This window comes from Micropterus salmoides, unplaced genomic scaffold, assembly GCF_014851395.1.
Source record: "Micropterus salmoides isolate LMB-PRFRI ecotype aquatic unplaced genomic scaffold, ASM1485139v1 Ms_hic_scaffold_703, whole genome shotgun sequence".
Lineage (NCBI taxonomy): Eukaryota > Metazoa > Chordata > Actinopteri > Centrarchiformes > Centrarchidae > Micropterus > Micropterus salmoides.
Window position 1 is genome coordinate 1 of NW_024044464.1, and position 22,285 is coordinate 22,285.

The 22,285-nt window shown below is 44.2% G+C and overlaps 1 long non-coding RNA gene and 1 pseudogene across 1 annotated transcript; one reads left to right on the forward strand and one right to left on the reverse strand.

Moving 5' to 3' along the window:
* Positions 1-10,277: 10,277 nt before the first annotated feature.
* On the forward strand, positions 10,278-14,870 carry LOC119892817 (annotated as a pseudogene).
* LOC119892818 lies at positions 12,974-19,629 on the reverse strand. The gene is made up of 2 exons (XR_005442640.1): positions 19,570-19,629; positions 12,974-13,046 (listed from the first exon to the last, which is right to left on the reverse strand). It is a non-coding gene; the product is annotated as an uncharacterized LOC119892818 (long non-coding RNA).
* Positions 19,630-22,285: the final 2,656 nt, after the last annotated feature.

Here is a 22,285-nt window from a genome sequence, read left to right on the forward strand (position 1 = left end):
AGCTGCAAGCAGCGTTGGGCGGGCCCTCGCACTTGTAAGCGCGTCCGCGCGTGAGCGCCGAGTTGCACATTCTGGAGCTCTGCCGTGCGGCTGTGAATTTCCTACGCGGTTCCGACGCCGCATGAAGGTGCTATATGTCACTTCCTGTGTCCCCTATGTGGAGCTACATAGCACTTGCCGCTATGAATTAAATCGGTATTGACGTGTAGATGTCTGCGGGGTGGGAGAGTTATCAAGCACGTAAAGTTTGTTTCAGATGTGACATGTACACTGAACAATAATGTACCCAAACAATAAAATAAATTCTTTTATATTTCCCTGCCTTGTTGTTTATGTGTACATACAGAGGAAGAATGTGAGAACAGCACACATTTCATCGTTACTGTGTGTTAGAGCATGGGAGAACAGTGGATACTTTTAATACAGCCCACACCCCTAATACTGTGTAACTATAACAAGTAGAGAACAGAAGAAAAAGATGTTCTTTCTTTACAACTGTCTGCATAGCTTATTCATATTGTGTAATGAATGAAAATAAATAGGCCTACTAGGCTCCTCTCTACTTTGACATTTAAGATTAGCTGTTTGATCCACCTTCATACACATGTGACATTACTGTACAACTTGAGAAAGGTGAGTTGTTTTCTGCTCCAGCCTGCCTAAAAGAAAAGCGTTTTGGGATTAAATGGACTTATTAGCTGCTGCAGTGCAGGATGAACTCAGAATAGACCCATTTCTCACCTTATTATTCTAAATCATGCAACGAAGAAGAAGAAATGCATAAGAAATCCTGGGACAAAATCTGTCCACAAATACTGTACAGCATGTAGTCTGATGACAAGACTTGTGTTATAGCTGACTTGGGCAGTGAAATGTTTATTTTTTAATTCATGTGGTCATAGTTGTCCACAACTCAAATCAGAATATAAGAAGAAATGTTTTATACCACCTCAAGAAGGCTTCCTATCAGAAAGGTAGGAAGGTATTTCAAATGTACAACTGCAGTACTTAAATCTAAGTAAAGTAATTTCCCTGACATTTTTGTGTTACTTTACTTTTAATAGACCCATGTAAGAGGTTTTATACTTCCTGTGAGTATAATCCAATCAATCTTATTTTCATACTGTATATCCGTTGTGTAATTTGATAAATTGTGTTGTATGTCGTGCTCGCATCTCAGAGAAGACTCTGACTGCAACATGCGTCTTTGTAAAGAGAGAAACAGACAGAAAAAGTCTCTAACTCTGCCTGTCAGCTCGCTCTGCTCCGTTAAAACTGAATTTACCATACAGAATTGAATACGAGTGCACTCCAGATTTAGCTGCAGCCAGCTGACCGTGTGCTTTCCCTATACCGCAGTTCTGTGTCCATGCATGCAGCAAACTGAAAGCACTGTCTGTCGGAGCGTCTACGTGAAAAGAGAAGGAAGACATTGCTGGTAGTATTGTCTTCAGAGTTGTTAAACACCTCAGCGCACTGAAGGAAGCCATCTGACTGTGTGAGGGGCAAGATCGTTGATGTCTGCAGGCAGAGTAGGAGCTCTCCTGTCTGACTGGTCCACCAATAGCAGAGAAGATGACCCCTTGAGACACAGCCCCTCCTCATTTGCATAATGAGGCAGAAATGCATACAAAAATTTAAAAAGACAGGCAGAAATAAATACCATGGGTGAAAATAAATAAGGTAAATAAATACAAAGGAAGAATAAAACAGACAAAAATATTAAAACACACACATAAATAAATACATAAAAAAATTAGTAATAAATAAAGTTGAATAAACAAATAAGGTAATTATAACAAAGGTGAATAAGTAAAGGCACTAATTAAAATATAACATTTATGTCTCCTTGTATAATTTAATTACTACCTACATTTATTTATTTACTTTATTTTTTTGTGTATTTAATTGGATGCTTATTTATTTATTGAGCATTTATTTATTTCTGTATTTATTTCTGACTGTGTCAGGATCGGTCCTCCATAGCGGGGTGGGAGAGTTATCAAGCACGTAAAGTTTGGTTCAGATGTGAGCATGTACACTGAAGTTACAACAACTTCCTGTGTCATGGCGAAGACTTGATCTCTGACGCCACGCCACGGACACACCCATTGACGAAAACTCGCAAATAGCACAACTTTTCATCTTCAATGCCTTTAGAAGGCACAGCACAAATTTGAAGTCGGTCGGACTAAATCCCTAGGAGGAGTTCGTTAAAGTACGAAGTGTGTAAATCATCCAAAATTTGACGTAAAATTCAAAATGGCCGACTTCCTGTTGATTTTAGGGCATCGCTCCAAGAGGCTTTTTGTGCGTCTGGACAAGATACACGTACCACAGAAAATTCGTGCACGTAGGTAAAACGTGCGGCGGGGGCTGCTTCGTTAAAAGTCACTTCCTGTTGCCAGCAGGTGGCGCTATGACTGTCTGTGAATGTCAGCATGTACATGTGTTCAGGGCGGGACTCTCATCCTACATGTACAGTTTGGTCCAGATGTGAGCATGTACACTGAAGTTACGACAACTTCCGTGTCATGGCGAAGAGTGATCTTTGACGCCACGCCACGGACACGCCCATTGACGAAAACTTGCAAATAGCACAACTTTTCATCTTCAATGCCTTTAGAAGGCACAGCAAATTTGAGGTCGGTCGGACTAAATCCCTAGGAGGAGTTCGTTAAAGTACGAAGTGTGTAAATCATCCAAAATTTGACGTAAAATTCAAAATGGCCGACTTCCTGTTGGTTTAGGCTATGGCTCCAAGAGACTTTTTTGTGCGTCTGGACAAGATACACGTACCACAGAAAATTCGTGCACGTAGGTAAACGTGCGGCGGGGGCTGCTTCGTTAAAAGTCACTTCTGTTGCCAGCAGGTGGCGCTATGACTGTGGGTGAATGTCAGCATGTACGTGTTCAGGGCGGGACTCATCCTACATGTACAGTTTGGTCCAGATGTGAGCATGTACACTGAAGTTACACAACTTCCTGTTTCATAGCGAATCATCGACGCCACGGACACGCCCATTGACGAAAACGCAAATAGCACAACTTTTCATTCAATGCCTTTAGAAGGCACAGCAGAAATTTGACGTCGATCCGACTAAATCCCTAGGAGGAGTTCGTTAAAGTACGAAGTGTAAATCATCCAAAATGGCCGTAAAATTCAAAATGGCCGACTTCCTGTTGACTTTAGGCTATGGGTTCTTGAGGCTTTTTTGTGCGTCTTGATATGATACATGTCCCCAGAAAATTTCGTAGATGTAGGTTGAACGTGAACGAGGGGCTAATTTTTTCCAATTTTCTAGGTGGCGCTAGCGAGTCATTTTGCAACGCCCATGTGCGAAACTTGTAGAATACGAAATTGTTCACCGGTTCTGACATGTTTGCAAATTTTGGTGAGTTTTCGAGAATGTTTAGGCCATGTCATTTGGGCCTACTTTGCAGAAAAAAGAAAAAAAATTAAAGCTGCAAGCAGCGTTGGGCGGGCCCTCGCACTTATAAGCGCGTCCGCGTGTGAGCCGGCCGAGTTGCATATTCCTGGAGCTCTGCCGGTGCGGCTGTGAATTTGCTACGCGGTTATGACGCCGCATGAAGGTGTTATATGTCACTTCCTGTGTCCCCTATGTGGAGCTACATAGCACTTGCCGCTATGAATATAAATCGGTGTTGGCGTGTAGATGTCTGCGGGGTGGGAGAGTTATCAAGCACGTAAAGTTTGTTTCAGATGTGAGCATGTACACTGAACAATAATGTACCCAAACAATAAAATAAATTCCTTTTATATTTCCCTGCCTTGTTGTTTATGTGTACATACAGAGGAAGAATGTGAGAACAGCACATTTCATCGTTACTGTGTGCTGTACCGCAGTTCTGTGTCCATGCATGCAGCAAACTGAAAGCACTGTCTGTCGGAGCGTCTACGTGAAAAGAGAAGGAAGACATTGCTGGTAGTATTGTCTTCAGAGTTGTTAAACACCTCAGCGCACTGAAGGAAGCCATCTGACTGTGTGAGCGGCAAGATCGTTGATGTCTGCAGGCAGAGTAGGAGCTCTCCTGTCTGACTGGTCCACCAATAGCAGAGAAGATGACCCCTTGAGACACAGCCCCTCCTCATTTGCATAATGAGGCAGAAATGCATACAAAATTTAAAAAAGACAGGCAGAAATAAATACCATGGGTGAAAATAAATAAGGTAAATAAATACAAAGGAAGAATAAAACAGACAAAAATATTAAAACACACACATAAATAAATACATAAAAAAATTAGTAATAAATAAAGTTGAATAAACAAATAAGGTAATTATAACAAAGGTGAATAAGTAAAGGCACTAATTAAAATATATACATTTATGTCTCCTTGTATAATTTAATTACTACCTACATTTATTTATTTACTTTATTTTTTTGTGTATTTAATTGGATGCTTATTTATTTATTGAGCATTTATTTATTTCTGTATTTATTTCTGACTGTGTCAGGATCGGTCCTCCATAACGGGGTGGGAGAGTTATCAAGCACGTAAAGTTTGGTTCAGATGTGAGCATGTACACTGAAGTTACAACAACTTCCTGTGTCATGGCGAAGACTTGATCTCTGACGCCACGCCACGGACACACCCATTGACGAAAACTCGCAAATAGCACAACTTTTCATCTTCAATGCCTTTAGAAGGCACAGCACAAATTTGAAGTCGGTCGGACTAAATCCCTAGGAGGAGTTCGTTAAAGTACGAAGTGTGTAAATCATCCAAAATTTGACGTAAAATTCAAAATGGCCTACTTCCTGTTGATTTTAGAGCATCGCTCCAAGAGGCTTTTTTGTGCGTCTGGACAAGATACACGTACCACAGAAAATTCGTGCACGTAGGTAAAACGTGCGGCGGGGGCTGCTTCGTTAAAAGTCACTTCCTGTTGCCAGCAGGTGGCGCTATGACTGTCTGTGAATGTCAGCATGTACATGTGTTCAGGGCGGGACTCTCATCCTACATGTACAGTTTGGTCCAGATGTGAGCATGTACACTGAAGTTACGACAACTTCCGTGTCATGGCGAAGAGCTGATCTTTGACGCCACGCCACGGACACGCCCATTGACGAAAACTTGCAAATAGCACAACTTTTCATCTTCAATGCCTTTAGAAGGCACAGCACAAATTTGAGGTCGGTCGGATTAAATCCCTAGGAGGAGTTCGTTAAAGTACGAAGTGTGTAAATCATCCAAAATTTGACGTAAAATTCAAAATGGCCGACTTCCTGTTGGGTTTAGGCTATGGCTCCAAGAGACTTTTTTGTGCGTCTGGACAAGATACACGTACCACAGAAAATTCGTGCACGTAGGTGAAACGTGCGGCGGGGGCTGCTTCGTTAAAGGTCACTTTCTGTTGCCAGTAGGTGGCGCTATGACTGTGGGTGAATGTCGGCATGTACATGTGTTCAGGGCGGGACTCTCATCCTACATGTACAGTTTGGTCCGGATGTGAGCATGTACACTGAAGTTACAACAACTTCCTGTTTCATTGCGAATCATCGACGCCACGGACACGCCCATTGACGAAAACGCGCAAATAGCACAACTTTTCATCGTCAATGCCTTTAGAAGGCACAGCAGAAATTTGACGTCGATCCGACTAAATCCCTAGGAGGAGTTCGTTAAAGTACGAAGTGTGTAAATCATCCAAAAATGGCCGTAAAATTCAAAATGGCCGACTTCCTGTTGACTTTAGGCTATGGGTTCTTGAGGCTTTTTTGTGCGTCTTGATACGATACATGTCCCCAGAAAATTTCGTAGATGTAGGTTGAACGTGAACGAGGGGCTAATCATTTCCAATTTTCTAGGTGGCGCTAGCGAGTCATTTTGCCACGCCCATGTGCGAAACTTGTAGAATACGAAATTTTTCACCGGTTCTGACATGTTTGCAAATTTTGGTGAGTTTTCGAGTATGTTTAGGCCATGTCATTTGGGCCTACTTTGCAGAAAAAAAAAAAAAAACTGAAAGCACTGTCTGTCGGAGCGTCTACGTGAAAAGAGAAGGAAGACATGGCTGGTAGTGTCTTCAGAGTTGTTAAACACCTCAGCGCACTGAAGGAAGTCATCTGACTGTGTGAGGGGCAAGATCGTTGATGTCTGCAGGCAGAGTAGGCCTAGAGCTCTCCTGTTTGACTGGTCCACCAATAGCAGAGAAGATGACCCCTTGAGACACAGCCCCTCCTCATTTGCATAATGAGTCAGAAATGCATACAGAAATTTAAAAAGGACAGGCAGAAATAAATACCATGGTGAAAATAAATAAGGTAGAAAAATACAAAGGAAGAATAAAACAGACAAAAATATTAAAACACACATAAATAAATATATTAAAAAAATTAGTAATAAATAAAGTTGAAGATTATAAGGGAGAATAAATAAATAAGGTAATTATAACAAAGGTGAATAAGTAAAGGCACTAATTAAATATATACATTTATGTCTCCTTGTATAATTTAATTAATACCAACATTTATTTATTTACTTTATTTTTTGTGTATTTAATTGGAAGCTTATTTATTTATTGAGCATTTATTTATTTCTGTATTTATTTCTGACTGTGTCAGGATCGGTCCTCCATAGCGGGGTGGGAGAGTTATCAAGCACGTAAAGTTTGGTTCAGATGTTAGCATGTACACTGAAGTTACAACAACTTCCTGTGTCATGGCGAAGACTTGATCTTTGACGCCACGCCACGGACACACCCATTGACGAAAACTCGCAAATAGCACAACTTTTCATCTTCAATGCCTTTAGAAGGCACAGCACAAATTTGAAGTTGGTCGGACTAAATCCCTAGGAGGAGTTCGTTAAAGTACGAAGTGTGTAAATCATCCAAAATTTGACGTAAAATTCAAAATGGCCGACTTCCTGTTGATTTTAGGGCATCGCTCCGAGAGGCTTTTTTGTGCGTCTGGACAAGATACACGTACCACAGAAAATTCGTGCACGTAGGTGAAACGTGCGGCGGGGGCTGCTTCGTTAAAAGTCACTTCCTTTTGCCAGCAGGTGGCGCTATGACTGTGGGTGAATGTCAGCATGTACATGTGTTCAGGGCGGGACTCTCATCCTACATGTACAGTTTGGTCCAGATGTGAGCATGTACACTGAAGTTACAACAACTTCCGTGTCATGGTGAAGAGCTGATCTTTGACGCCACGCCACGGACACGCCCATTGACGAAAACTTGCAAATAGCACAACTTTTCATCTTCAATGCCTTTAGAAGGCACAGCAGAAATTTGAGGTCGGTCGGACTTAATCCCTAGGAGTTTGGTTAAGACATTCGAATGAGACGTCGCCGCCACGAGGGCCAGCGATCGGCTCGAGGTTATCTAGAGTCACCAAAGAGGCTGGGGCACCCCGAGAGGCACCCCGCATGGGTTTTGGGTCTGATAAATGCACACATCTCCGGAGGTCAGCGCTCGTTGGCATGTATTAGCTCTATAATTGCCACAGTTATCCAAGTAACATTGGAGCGATCAAAGGAACCATAACTGATTTAATGAGCCATTCGCAGTTTCACTGTACCTGAGACAAGCATACATAGACTGGCAGGATCAACCAGGTAGGTAAGCTGTTAACGCCCTAGGAATAAGAACTTTTTTAATTTGAGAATAAAAAGACGTTGAAAGAAACATTACGACATTATTAGAAAATAGGGAAGGTGTCAGAAGACCTGGAGTTACAGGTTTCACCTACAAACTTCAGATTCTCACAGTTTAGGATGCTGAAGTGAAATCAGCTGTTCTGAAGCAGAAATCACAACCTCGTCCTCCAACACAGCGGCTGTATGTAACTCTGCATCCTTCACTGGCAGAACCTCGACCCTCTCAGGGTTTTTCGTGGCTCAGAAAGGGTCTCTGGGTAGGGGGGGGTCTTTTATGTAAAAGCAATGAGTTACCTGAAGACTGAAATCTGTGCATTTTCTTTTCATAAACAAAATCTCTGCACAACCTGGAGGAGTAGAGCTGTACGTTAGAAAGTATCATGTTAGATGATCTATTCAATTCAATTCAATTCAATTTTATTTATATAGCGCCAAATCACAACAACAGTTATCTCACAGCGCTTTTCATAAAAGAGCAGGTCTAGACCGTACTCTGTGATGATATTTACAGAAGCCCAACAGTTCCCACCAAGAGCAAGCACTAGGCGACAGAGGCAAGGAAAAACTTCCTTTTAAGAGGCAGAAACCTCGAGCAGAACCATGGCTCAGGGTGGGCGGCCATCTGCCTCGACCGGTTGGGGGTGAAGGAGAGAGAGAGAGAGTGCAGGAGAGGAATAGAGAGAAAAAGAGGGATGTAAGGAGAGAGAGAGGGGAAGGAGGCAGCCTACACAATATACACACAGAGGTACAGACAGTGAAGGTGATGTTGCTATAGACTAACTAGACTGTTGCTATGATCTGACTCCAGATAGTTCATCAGTTGAGATTCAGCTGTTTCACTAATAAAACCATTTTCTGATTATCATTACCATGGACCGCAACATTGCACAGGCTACTGTAGCTTAGCATCAGTAGCCTATAATATTCATTCCAGTAGGACAAAACAGCAGTTTTATTTTTGTGGGTTGTTTTCAGTCATAATTTATTGTGCAAGAACAATGCTCTCCATGGGGCGATGGAGCAGTGGATAACTGTGTCCCTGGGTGAGACTTTTCAGAGGCGTGCGACCTCTGACACGTGTAGACATTGTAAGTCGCTTTGGATAAAAGCAGGTTTATACCTGCAGTTGGTTTGTGCTGCACAGGAAACTGCTCCTTCAAAACAAGAGACTTGTTTTGCACAAGACAAACCAGAGCTGGACCACATGACGGAGACAGAAAACCTGGGGCGGCCCCTGGCAGATTTCTGTTAAACATATGTAACTAATTAGGATGCAGCGCCGTGAGAGGAGAGGAGGAGGCTGCTGGAAGGCAACGATGTCGTATTTAAGTTTGTTTCTGCTTGATAAATGGCTATTAAAATGAATTGGGAGAGCTTTTCTTACGCTTTCCCCCCCAATTATGATCATTTTGGAGCTGTTTTTTTGTCCTTAGGCGCTCGCTAAAACTTTAGATCGGTGTGACGGTGGGTCACCAGGGAGGAACCTGGCAGGCGGAGCTGAGGGAGGCGTTAGCCCAATTGTTAGACTCACATGTCGTCCGGAGGTTTCATCAGTCACTCTCCTTTGATCAGGTACTCGTAGATCTCAGAGTTCTCCACGCTCTGTGTGGTGTACACGTTGACAGCGAGACTCTCCAGAGCGATCCACTTCACCGGCAACTTGGAGACCGAGCCCTGTCTGTAGTAATCTCCGCTGTAGATCTTATTGGAGAGGCCGAAGTCTGCGACACATGTCCTCACTCAGCCTGAAACACACGGCAAACATTTCAATAACACATTCTGCTGCTGGACACAGTGATAATATCTCATGATATCTATTGCTCGTTTGTTTCTCCCTTGCTGCTGTGACACGGTGAACTCCCCGTTGGGACAGAATAAAAGATTTGGACTTAAATTAATTGCAAACCTCATTTCACAGCCTAACAGTTATTATTTTATCAGTTATTGTTTTTATTTCACTTAACTGAAGTGTTTTTTTCACACCCAGTGCTACTTAATTTTACTAAAAAAACGTTGTTTTAGTTTAGTTTTAGTCTAAAATCACCTTTCTAATTACATGGTACATGGGCTACTATTTGAAGTCTTTACCGGTTACTTTCGCTTCCAAAAAAACTCTGGGTTCCCGGGCACGTTGGGGTGAGGGGGAATGAACGGGTGGATAATATTGCAAAAGAGAGCTTAGGAAGAGAAGTAGATGTCCATGTATTATTAGGGAGAGTGGAATTGACAGAAAAAATTAAAGAGGGCTTAATAAAAAACTGGCAGAGAGGCAGACACTACTTTTCTATACAACCCAAAGTTAGGAAGAGATGTTTATGTAACATTTTGTCCCGCATGGTTAAAATGTGCAGGTTGAGTTGGGGCACTGTGGATTAAATTATTCTTTGTGCATTGTGGGGAAGCATGTTTCTGGCTTGTGTGAATGTGGGAGTCTTGAGACAATAGGGCATGTTTTCCTGGAATGCAGAAAGTATAGGGCAGAAAGAAATGTACTCTTTAATAAACTGTCAGGACTTGGAGTTAAGGCTTTTTCTGTTTTCTCTTTGTTTGGGCACAGTGACAAGCATAAACTGATCTCAAGGCAGTCCTTCAATTCTTGCATGACACAGGATTGTATGTAAGAATTTAGTTCAAACTTTGACCTGTGGAGGGCAGTAATACGCTCATAAGCGTCTACACTGCCGGAATCTTACAAAAAGAAGAAGAAGAAGCCGCGCTGTGCGCACAGACGCTCAGTTGAAGATGGCGGACACAGAAGGAGGTGAGTCCACGTTTCTCTGCAAACATCTGAAATCTTTACCTGGTTCTAGAGTGGACCTTGTTTTAGTGCATCTGGTTCCGGCTTTAGTGCACCGCGTCTCGTACTACTGGTTTTTAGTTTCCGTCGCGCGCAGTTCTTGATGTAATATCCGGTTTAAAGTTACCGAACTTTGTCCGGATCCGTGTTACCCAAGTTCTTAATCTGAACCCTGTGTGCGTTAGTTCGTCTCGGTTCGTGCACCTCCCCCGCTCTCTCAGGAGGTCCAAGTGTCACGAGTCTGTTAATGTGGGACCGCGTGCTTCCTGGCGGCCTCACTGTTAAAGTACACTGAAAGTAAAAGTACTGCATGTTAAAGTACTTGTAGAAGTATAAATGCATCATGAGGTGAAGCAGGATTTTCATTAAATGGTGAGAAATGTAGTCATAGTTACCCAGAGCTGCTTGTTCTGTGGGGGGGGGGTCTGGACCTGACTGCAGGTTTGATGACCGAATGTGTTTGCTCGTGTGTTTGCAGCATCAGTGAAGGAGACGAAGGCGGTCAGCGAGGAGGAAGTGGGGGTGAGTCGGAGTTCACCTGGCTGAGCTTCAGGTGCATTTGTTCACAGGTGACGCCGTGTGTTTGTGCAACAGGAGATCCAGCAGAGCGGAGACTTCTTCATCAAACCAGAGGCCAGAGCCGCCTCGCTGGACACGTCGCAATGAACTACTACTACTTACTGAAGGTGAGACTACGGCTCCCTGAAGGGGACAAACATCAAAACCTGAAGTTTAGTCTTTAGCGTGTGAAGTGATGAACCAGTTTATTCATTCTCTGAGCGGCCATCTTGTCGCGGTCTCCGCCTCTGCCCCCGTTCTGGGGGCCTCTCCACCGCGGTGCCGACGTCGTCTCGGCGTTCTGCCTGGCGATGACCGAAACTGCACAGAGAGCATGACTCGACGCGAGTGCCACCAAGACGACTTCCTGTACTGATCACATGGTGCTAAGACTTATAGCAGATTAGTTTAAAATACGAAAATTTATCACTTTGGAACAACAAGCAGATAAAATATCAAACACGGGACGCATCAGTTTCAGAGCACGAAACTGACGGCGCTACCAAAATAAGAGCCTGGCTATGTGTTTTCCTGTCTTCATACAGAAAGTGAAATCTGATAACTTTCATTTTGTTTCCTGCAGAATTTTGATAAACTGAACATCCGGACAGCTCATTACACACCTCTGCCGCTTGGTAGCAACCCTCTGAAGAGGAACATCCATGACTATGTCAGGTAACCGAGTGATGCTAAGCTAACATGCAAACAGCACTGTCTGGTAACCTTCAGCTAATGCTAAGCTAATAATGCTTGAATAGATGTTTATTCTGCTTCCTGTCAGGACGGGGTTCATCAACCTGGACAAACCGGCGAACCTGTCGTCTCACGAGGTTGTGGCGTGGATCAGGAGGATCCTATGGGTACTGGGACGCTCGACCCGAAGGTCACCGGGTTTCTGATCGTCTGCTTGGATCGAGCCACGCGACTGGTCAAGTCCCAGCAAAGTGCCGGTACAGTGACCACTTCCTGTTTCTGTAGACTAAGAAACGTCTCCATGTGGTATGTGAGCACACTGAAGCCCAGCAGCCCCCTCACTACTCTGTGTTTGTTGCAGGTAAAGAGTATGTGGGAATCGTTCGGCTGCACAATGCGATACAGAGCGAACACGCACTGGCTCGGGTAAGTCTGACCACTTCCTGATTGGATATTTTCTTGATTGTTCTGCTCTGATTGGCTGGCTGTCATGTAACCCTCTAAGCTCTGCAGGCCCTGCAGACACTGACGCTCTGTTCCAGCGACTGCTGCTTATCGCCGCCGTGAAACGTCAGCTGAGAGTCCGAACGATCTACGAGAGCAAACTGATCGAATACGACCCCGAGAGGAGGCTGGGTAAGATCACTGATCGGCAGTCACGTATCTAACGACTATTGATTAGGTTCATCAGTGACGTCACGGTGATGTCAGAGGTCACGTGATTCTGTGTTGCAGGCATCTTCTGGGTGAGCTGTGAGGTGGGAACTTTGCATCCGGACTCTGTGTGTTCACCTGGGTCTGGTCCTGGGGTCGGAGGTCAGATGCAGGAACTGAGGCGAGTCCGGTCTGGAGTCATGGGAGAGAAGGTCGGCATCACTTCCTGTTGACCTCAGATCCAGAGCGTGAACTGAGGGGAACAAACTCCGCCCGCTACACTGGTGTTAAACTAGGATGCTGGATCAGATGTTGGTTAGCTGACTTAGTCTTAACCTAATTGGAGGCGCGTTGGCATAAAAGTGATGTGTTCGGCCGCGCAGGCGTTTTTTCACAAAGGTCCTCAGTAACGCTGAGTACAGATGGCGTGTATTAATACTTGTCCTTAGTAACGCCGAGTAAAGATTGCGTGTATTAATACTTGTCGTCAGTAACGCCGAGTGCTGATGGTGCGTACTAATACATTTTTCTTAATAACGCTGAGTACAGATGGTGCGTAGTAATATTTGTCCTCAGTAATGCCGAGTGCTGATGGTGCGTATTAATACTTGTCCTCAGTAACGCAGAGTGCTGATGGTGCGTATTAATACTTGTCCTCAGTAACGCCGAGTGCTGATGGTGCGTACTAATACATGTAACGACTGAATTTCGCCTTTTATAGCTCTGTTTCTTGGATTCACATCATCTCTTGGCTCTTTCCTACTGCACCTGAGTCTTGGAAAGTCCCTGACTGCCTGCTCCTCCTCTCTGTGTCCTCTGCATGCACTCTGCTTGATCATGCCATTTCTTCCATAACCTGACTTTTGTGGAATAAACTGGTGTTTTTTGTGCTCTGTGCTAGAAACAGGACATTCTTACTGTGATGGACTATATTGATGTATGTTTTGTAATACAAAATCTGCTTCTACATTTTCCTTTGCAAGGTATTTTTGATGCTCCCTCCCTTTTCTCCCAAAGCACACGAACTTGCTCACACACACACGTGCCTGGGCAGTTAGATACAGAAAGGAGCACATACACTCAGAGCTGTAGAGTTTTAACACTGTGATCCTAACTTTACACTATAAAATAATGATATAAACGCCGACTGCAGATGGTGCGTATTAATACTTGTCCTCAGTAACGCAGAGTACTGATGGTGTGTACGAATACATTTTTCTTAATAACGCTGAGTACAGATGCTTTGTATTAATACTTGTCCTCAGTAACGCAGAGTACTGATGGTGTGTACTAATACATTTTTCTTAATAACGCTGAGTACAGATGCTTTGTATTAATATTTGTCCTCAGTAACGCAGAGTGCTGATGGTGCGTATTAATACTTGTCCTCAGTAACGCCGAGTATTAATACTTGTCCTCAGTAACGCCGAGTATTAATACTTGTCCTCAGTAACGCCGAGTGCTGATGGTGTGTACCAATTTAAAATCTTGTTTCTTTTCATTGAAAGGGTCTCCAAGGTGACGGAGGAGTCATGTGAGTGATTGCTTCAGCAAAGGTAAACTCACCTGGTCAGACGACCAATCAGAAGCGTTTCTTCCCCAGGAGCTTCAGACGGGCTCGATGTGAAAATAAAGCTGACATAAATATCCACAGAGGCTCCTGATTGGCTGAATCTGTGAACCTTCAGGGCTGCTGACAGTTTAATTTACACCTAATGTTTAAATTGGTGCTCTAGTCAGAGGTGGGCCCTCCCACACCTGAGGGGGCTCACCTTCATGAGGGGGCGGGCAGAACGCCGCTGTGAGAGCACTTTGTCACAGCGACCACCTTTTCTGATGGCGTTTTTTTCTGACTTTGTGTTGGCTGACGAGTATTTGACCTTTGTGCTCTGCAGAGGAAGCGGGAGGCGGCAGAGAGCGACGGCGAAGCTGTGACGCCCGGCACGCCGTCTGCAGAGGACGTGAAGAAAGAGAAGAGGGCAAAACTGGAGGAGGCGGGGCCTGGCGGTGCAGCCACGGAGCCTGAAGAGGAGGGGACGGAGCCTACGACAGAGGTGAGTTAACTTTGAGTTCAGCGTTCCCTCGTCATGCAGCGACCAACACGCCGGTCTCTGAGCACCCCGGTACACGATCCTATGAACCGGGTTGTCAGCCAATCACAGCTGACCTTTAAGTATCGATGTCGTTGTTGTTGGCAGATTAAATGAACGATAAGAAACTTTATCGATCGTCAGAGTTGTACAATGAGTAACGAGCTGTCATGTCCTGCAGGTCGAAAGTGCGAAGAAGAAGAAACAGAAGGACAGCGACGTGTCAGTAAGGATGCCATATCAGCAGGTGAACAGGAAATGGACTCTACCCACGTGACACCTGTCTGAACGCAAAGCATTCTGCGAGTCTAATAACAATGGACTGCACGGACGCAGAAAAAAAGAGGACTGTTTGTTGTTTTTTATAAAGATGTTATGTTTTTGCAGCTGTAAATACCTGAACAGGAAGCCTGTTTGTAATTTCAAATTAAAAGTTGTTTTCTGTATTTGAGTCTTGATGATCTTATTAAGGCTGCAGAAACATTTATTTTTGGATCTATATTTTTGGTGCATTAAAGTTACATTTTATTTATATAACAGCCGTTACCTCAGAGCGCTTTCAATAAAGACCAGAGGCCTGGACAACGAGTGGGGTTCAGCCTAGAGTGAACTGAGGGGAACAAACTCCGCCCGCTACACTGGAGTTAAACTAAGACGCTGGATCAGATGTTGGTTAGCTGACTTGGTCTTAACCTAATTGGAGGCACGTTGGCATAAAAGTGATGTGTTCGGCCGCGCAGGCGTTTTTTCACAACGGTCCTCAGTAACGCCGAGTGATGATGGTGCGTATTAATACTACTCAGCAATGCTGATTGCAAATGGTGTGTAGTAATACTTGTCCTCAGTAACGCTGAGTAAAGTTTGCGTGTATTAATACTTGTCCTCAGTAACGCCGAGTGCTGATGGTGCGTATTAATACTTGTCCTCAGTAACGCCGAGTGCTGATGGTGCGTAGTAATACTTGTCCTCAGTAACGCCGAGTGCTGATGGTGTGTAGTAATACTTGTCCTCAGTAACGCGGAGTAAAATTTGCGTGTATTAATACTTGTCCTCAGTAACGCCGAATGCTGATGGTGCGTATTAATACTTGTCCTCAGTAACGCCGAGTGCTGATGGTGCGTATTAATACTTGTCCTCAGTAACGCCGAGTGCTGATGGTGCGTAGTAATACTTGTCCTCAGTAACGCCGAGTGCTGATGGTGCGTAGTAATACTTGTCCTCAGTAACGCCGAGTGCTGATGGTGCGTAGTAATACTTGTCCTCAGTAACGCCGAGTGCTGATGGTGTGTAGTAATACTTGTCCTCAGTAACGCCGAGTGCTGATGGTGTGTAGTAATACTTGTCCTCAGTAACGCCGAGTGCTGATGGTGCGTAGTAATACTTGTCCTCAGTAACGCCGAGTGCTGATGGTGCGTAGTAATACTTGTCCTCAGTAACGCCGAGTGCTGATGGTGCGTAGTAATACTTGTCCTCAGTAACGCCGAGTGCTGATGGTGTGTAGTAATACTTGTCCTCAGTAACGCTGAGTAAAATTTGCGTGTATTAATACTGGTCCTCAGTAACGCCGAGTGCTGATGGTGCGTATTAATACTTGTCCTCAGTAACGCTGAGTACAGATGGTGTATTAATACTTGTCCTCAGTAACGCCGAGTGCTGATGGTGCGTATTAATACTTGTCCTCAGTAACGCCGAGTGCTGATGGTGCGTATTAATACTTGTCCTCAGTAACGCTGAGTACAGATGGTGTGTATTAATACTTGTCCTCAGTAACGCCGAGTGCTGATGGTGCGTATTAATACTTGTCCTCAGTAACGCTGAGTAAAGTTTGCGTGTATTAATACTTGTCCTCAGTAACGCCGAGTGCTGATGGTGCGTATTACTTGTCCTCAGTAACGCCGAGTGCTGATGGTGCGTAGTAATACTTGTCCTCAGTAATGCCGAGTGCTGATGGTGTGTAGTAATACTTGTCCTCAGTAACGCCGAGTGCTGATGGTGTGTAGTAATACTTGTCCTCAGTAATGCTGAGTAAAATTTGCGTGTATTAATACTTGTCCTCAGTAACGCCGAATGCTGATGGTGCGTATTAATACTTGTCCTCAGTAACGCCGAGTGCTGATGGTGCGTATTAATACTTGTCCTCAGTAACGCCGAGTGCTGATGGTGTAGTAATACTTGTCCTCAGTAACGCTGAGTAAAATTTGCGTGTATTAATACTTGTCCTCAGTAACGCCGAATGCTGATGGTGCGTATTAATACTTGTCCTCAGTAACGCCGAGTGCTGATGGTGCGTATTAATACTTGTCCTCAGTAACGCCGAGTGCTGATGGTGCGTAGTAATACTTGTCCTCAGTAACGCCGAGTGCTGATGGTGCGTAGTAATACTTGTCCTCAGTAACGCTGAGTAAAATTTGCGTGTATTAATACTGGTCCTCAGTAACGCCGAATGCTGATGGTGCGTATTAATACTTGTCCTCAGTAACGCCGAGTGCTGATGGTGCGTATTAATACTTGTCCTCAGTAACGCCGAGTGCTGATGGTGCGTAGTAATACTTGTCCTCAGTAACGCCGAGTGCTGATGGTGTGTAGTAATACTTGTCCTCAGTAACGCTGAGTAAAATTTGCGTGTATTAATACTGGTCCTCAGTAACGCCGAGTGCTGATGGTGCGTATTAATACTTGTCCTCAGTAGCGCTGAGTACAGATGGTGCGTATTAATACTTGTCCTTAGTAACGCCGAGTACAGATGGTGTGTATTAATCCTTGTCCTCAGGAATGCTGAGTACAGATGGTGTGTATTAATACTTGCCCTCAGTAACGCTGAGTAAAGTTGGTACGTACTAATACTTGTCCTCAGTAACGCCGAGTGCTGATGGTGCGTACTAATACTTGTCCTCAGTAACGCCGAGTGCTGATGGTGCGTACTAATACATGTAACGACTGAATTTCACCTCCTTTTGGACCTCCTTTTATAGCTCTGTTTCTTGGATTCACATCATCTCTTGGCTCTTTCCTACTGCACCTGAGTCTTGGAAAGTCCCTGACTGCCTGCTCCTCCTCTCTGTGTCCTCTGCATGCACTCTGCTTGATCATGCCATTTCTTCCATAACCTGACTTTTGTGGAATAAACTGGTGTTTTTTGTGCTCTGTGCTAGAAACAGGACATTCTTACTGTGATGGACTATATTGATGTATGTTTTGTAATACAAAATCTGCTTCTACATTTTCCTTTGCAAGGTATTTTTGATGCTCCCTCCCTTTTCTCCCAAAGCACACAAACTTGCTCACACACACACGTGCCTGGGCAGTTAGATACAGAAAGGAGCACATACACTCAGAGCTGTAGAGTTTTAACACTGTGATCCTAACTTTACACTATAAAATAATGATATAAACGCTGACTGCAGATGGTGCGTATTAATACTTGTCCTCAGTAACGCTGAGTGCTGATGGTGCGTATTAATACTTGTCCTCAGTAACGCTGAGTACAGATGGTGCGTATTAATACTTGTCCTTAGTAACGCCGAGTACAGATGGTGCGTATTAATACTTGTCCTCAGTAACGCCGAGTACAGATGGTGTGTATTAATACTTGTCCTCAGTAACGCCGAGTACAGATGGTGTGTATTAATACTTGTCCTTAGTAACGCTGAGTAAAGATGGTGCGTATTAATACTTGTCCTCAGTAACGCTGAGTACAGATGGTGCGTATTAATACTTGTCCTCAGTAACGCCGAGTACAGATGGTGCGTATTAATACTTGTCCTTAGTAACGCCGAGTACAGATGGTGCGTATTAATACTTCTCCTCAGTAACGCCGAGTACAGATGGTGCGTATTAATACTTGTCCTTAGTAACGCCGAGTAAACATGGTGCGTATTAATACTTGTCCTTAGTAACGCCGAGTACAGATGGTGCGTATTAATACTTGTCCTTAGTAACGCCGAGTACAGATGGTGCGTATTAATACTTCTCCTCAGTAACGCCGAGTACAGATGGTGCGTATTAATACTTGTCCTTAGTAATGCCGAGTAAAGATGGTGCGTATTAATACTTGTCCTTAGTAACGCCGAGTACAGATGGTGCGTATTAATACTTGTCCTTAGTAACGCCGAGTACAGATGGTGCGTATTAATACTTCTCCTCAGTAACGCCGAGTACAGATGGTGCGTATTAATACTTGTCCTCAGTAATGCCGAGTAAAGATGGTGCGTATTAATACTTGTCCTTAGTAACGCCGAGTACAGATGGTGCGTATTAATACTTGTCCTTAGTAACGCCGAGTACAGATGGTGCGTATTAATATTTGTCCCTAGTAACGCCGAGTACAGATGGTGCGTATTAATACTTGTCCCTAGTAACGCCGAGTACAGATGGTGCAGTAACGCCGAGTACAGATGGTGCGTATTAATACTTGTCCTCAGTAATGCCGAGTAAAGATGGTGCGTATTAATACTTGTCCTTAGTAACGCCGAGTACAGATGGTGCGTATTAATACTTGTCCTTAGTAACGCCGAGTACAGATGGTGCGTATTAATACTTGTCCCTAGTAACGCCGAGTACAGATGGTGCGTATTTATACTTGTCCCTAGTAACGCCGAGTACAGATGGTGCGTATTAATACTTGTCCCTAGTAACGCCGAGTACAGATGGTGCGTATTAATACTTGTCCTTAGTAATGCCGAGTAAAGATGGTGCGTATTAATACTTGTCCTCAGTAATGCCGAGTAAAGATGGTGCGTATTAATACTTGTCCTTAGTAACGCCGAGTACAGATGGTGCGTATTAATACTTGTCCTTAGTAACGCCGAGTACAGATGGTGCGTATTAATACTTGTCCCTAGTAACGCCGAGTACAGATGGTGCGTATTAATACTTGTCCTTAGTAATGCCGAGTACAGATGGTGCGTATTAATACTTGTCCTTAGTAACGCCGAGTACAGATGGTGCGTATTAATACTTGTCCTCAGTAACGCTGAGTACAGATGGTGCGTATTAATACTTGTCGTCAGTAACGCCGAGTGCTGATGGTGCGTATTAATACTTGTCGTCAGTAACGCCGAGTGCTGATGGTGCGTACTAATACTTGTCCTCAGTAACGCCGAGTGCTGATGGTGCGTACTAATACATGTAACGACTGAATTTCACCTCCTTTTGGACCTCCTTTTATAGCTCTGTTTCTTGGATTCACATCATCTCTTGGCTCTTTCCTACTGCACCTGAGTCTTGGAAAGTCCCTGACTGCCTGCTCCTCCTCTCTGTGTCCTCTGCATGCACTCTGCTTGATCATGCCATTTCTTCCATAACCTGACTTTTGTGGAATAAACTGGTGTTTTTTGTGCTCTGTGCTAGAAACAGGACATTCTTACTGTGATGGACTATATTGATGTATGTTTTGTAATACAAAATCTGCTTCTACATTTTCCTTTGCAAGGTATTTTTGATGCTCCCTCCCTTTTCTCCCAAAGCACACAAACTTGCTCACACACACACGTGCCTGGGCAGTTAGATACAGAAAGGAGCACATACACTCAGAGCTGTAGAGTTTTAACACTGTGATCCTAACTTTACACTATAAAATAATGATATAAACGCTGACTGCAGATGGTGTGTATTAATACTTGTCTTTAGTAACGCCGAGTGCTGATGGTGCGTATTAATACTTGTCCTCAGTAACACCAAGTAAAGTTTGCGTGTATTAATACTTGTCCTTAGTAACGCTGAGTACAGATGGTACGTATTAATACTTGTGCTTTCCTCCTGCTCGACTCCGAAACATCAGTCAACCTGGGCTGAAGTGGTTGCAGATCCGTGGCTGCAAGAGAGGCTCGGATGGGGCTGCCTCTCCTCTGTCCATCGGCCTCTCCAACCGCTATGCAGCCTTGTCTAACGACACTCCGGTCCATCCAGCGGATGCACCTGCGGCTTCGAGTCTCCCTGATACGGATCTCTTTCGCCGCACAGTGCCTGCCGACACTGTTGCATCTCCTCCATCGGCTACATCTCCTGCACTGGACCGCCGGTCTGTCGCTGGGCCTGATCGGCGGCCGTCATCCCGGTCAAAAACCTCCGCTTCACGACGCAGGATCCTAAAGGAGGCTGTGCTCAGACGCTCCGGAGGCCGTCTCTACCCTGCACCGTCGGGTAGCCCTTCTCTCAGGTATGTTACTGCTACTCCAACACAACACTCGGCAGCTCACACACTCCATCCTCAGTCCGCACGCAGTGTTGAAGCAGATTCTGCTCAGTCCTGCTCTGGAACCCCACAACCGGCATCTCCTCGTCCCCTTTTCTCCCCAACCACACTAATAATTGGTGACTCCATAACCAGAAACATCCGTTTCTTTAACGCTACCTCTCACTGCTTCCCCGGTGCCACCACGGCTGACATTTAAAAAAAACTCCAGGACCTAATGCCATCGCTCCCGTCCTCCATCACAAGAGTGATAGTCCATGTCGGAACAAATGACACAGCTCTTCAGCAGTCTGAACTGACAAAATCAGATTTTAACCGTCGTTTTAACTTTTTAAAGCAGTGTGGAAAGTCTGTTTTTGTCTCTGGTCCCATTCCCACAGTTGGTCGCGGTGCCGGCCGCTTCAGTAGAATCCTTGGCCTCCATGACTGGCTCCAGTCCGCCTGCAGGGCTCATCGTGTGTGTAATGTGGATAATTTTAATATTTTCTGGCAAAGAATGCCTCTTTTTAAGACATACGGACTTGACCCAAACAAACAGGGCTCAGAAATGTTAGCTGCGCACATACAGCATGTGGTGCGGTCCACACACAACGCTGAGTACAGATGGTGTGTATTAATACTTATTCTTAGTAACGACGAGTACAGATGGTGCATATTAATAATTTTCCGTAGTAACGCCGATTAAAAATTGCGCGTATTAATACTTGTCCTTAGTAACGCCCAGTACAGATGGCGCTTTTTAATACTTGTCTTTAGTAACGCTGAGCACACATTGTGCATATTAATACTTGTCCTTAGTAACGCAGAGTACAGAATGTGTGTATTAATACTACTCAGTAACGCTGAGTACAGATGGTGTGTATTAATACTACTCAGTAACGCTGAGTACAGATGGTGTGTAGTAATACTTGTGCTGAGTAACGCTGAGTACAGATGGTGTATATTACTACTCAATAACGCTGAGTACAGATGGTGTGTATTAATACTTTTCCTCAGTAACGCTGAGTACAGATGGTGTGTAGTAATACTTGTCCTCAGTAATGCTGAGTACAGATGGAGCTAATTAATACTTGTCTTTAGTAACGCTGAGCACACATTGTGCATATTAATAATTTTCCTTTGTAACGCCGAATACAGATGGTGTGCATAAATAGTACTCAGTAACGCTGAGTACAGATGGTGTTTAGTAATACTTGTCCTCATTAACGCTGAGTACAGATGGTGTGTAGTAATACTTGTCCTTAGTAACGCTGAGTACAAATGGCGCATATTAATAATTGTCCTTAGTAACGCCGAGTACAGATGGTGCGTATTAATACTTGTCCTTAGTAACGCCCAGTAAAGATGGCGCTTATTAATACTTGTCCTTAGTAACGCCGAGTACAGATGGTGTGTATTAATACTTTTCCTCAGTAACGCTGATTACAGAATGTGTGTATTAATAATACTCAGTAACGCTGAGCACACATGGTACGTATTAATACTTCTCAGTAACGCTGAGTACAGATGGCGCTTATGAATACTTGTTCTTAGTAACGCCCAGTACAGATGGCGCGTATTAATAATTGTCCTTAGTAACGCCCAGTACAGATGGCGCGTATTAATAATTGTCCTTAGTAACGCCCATTACAGATGGCGCGTATTAATAATTTTCCTTAGTAAAGCCCA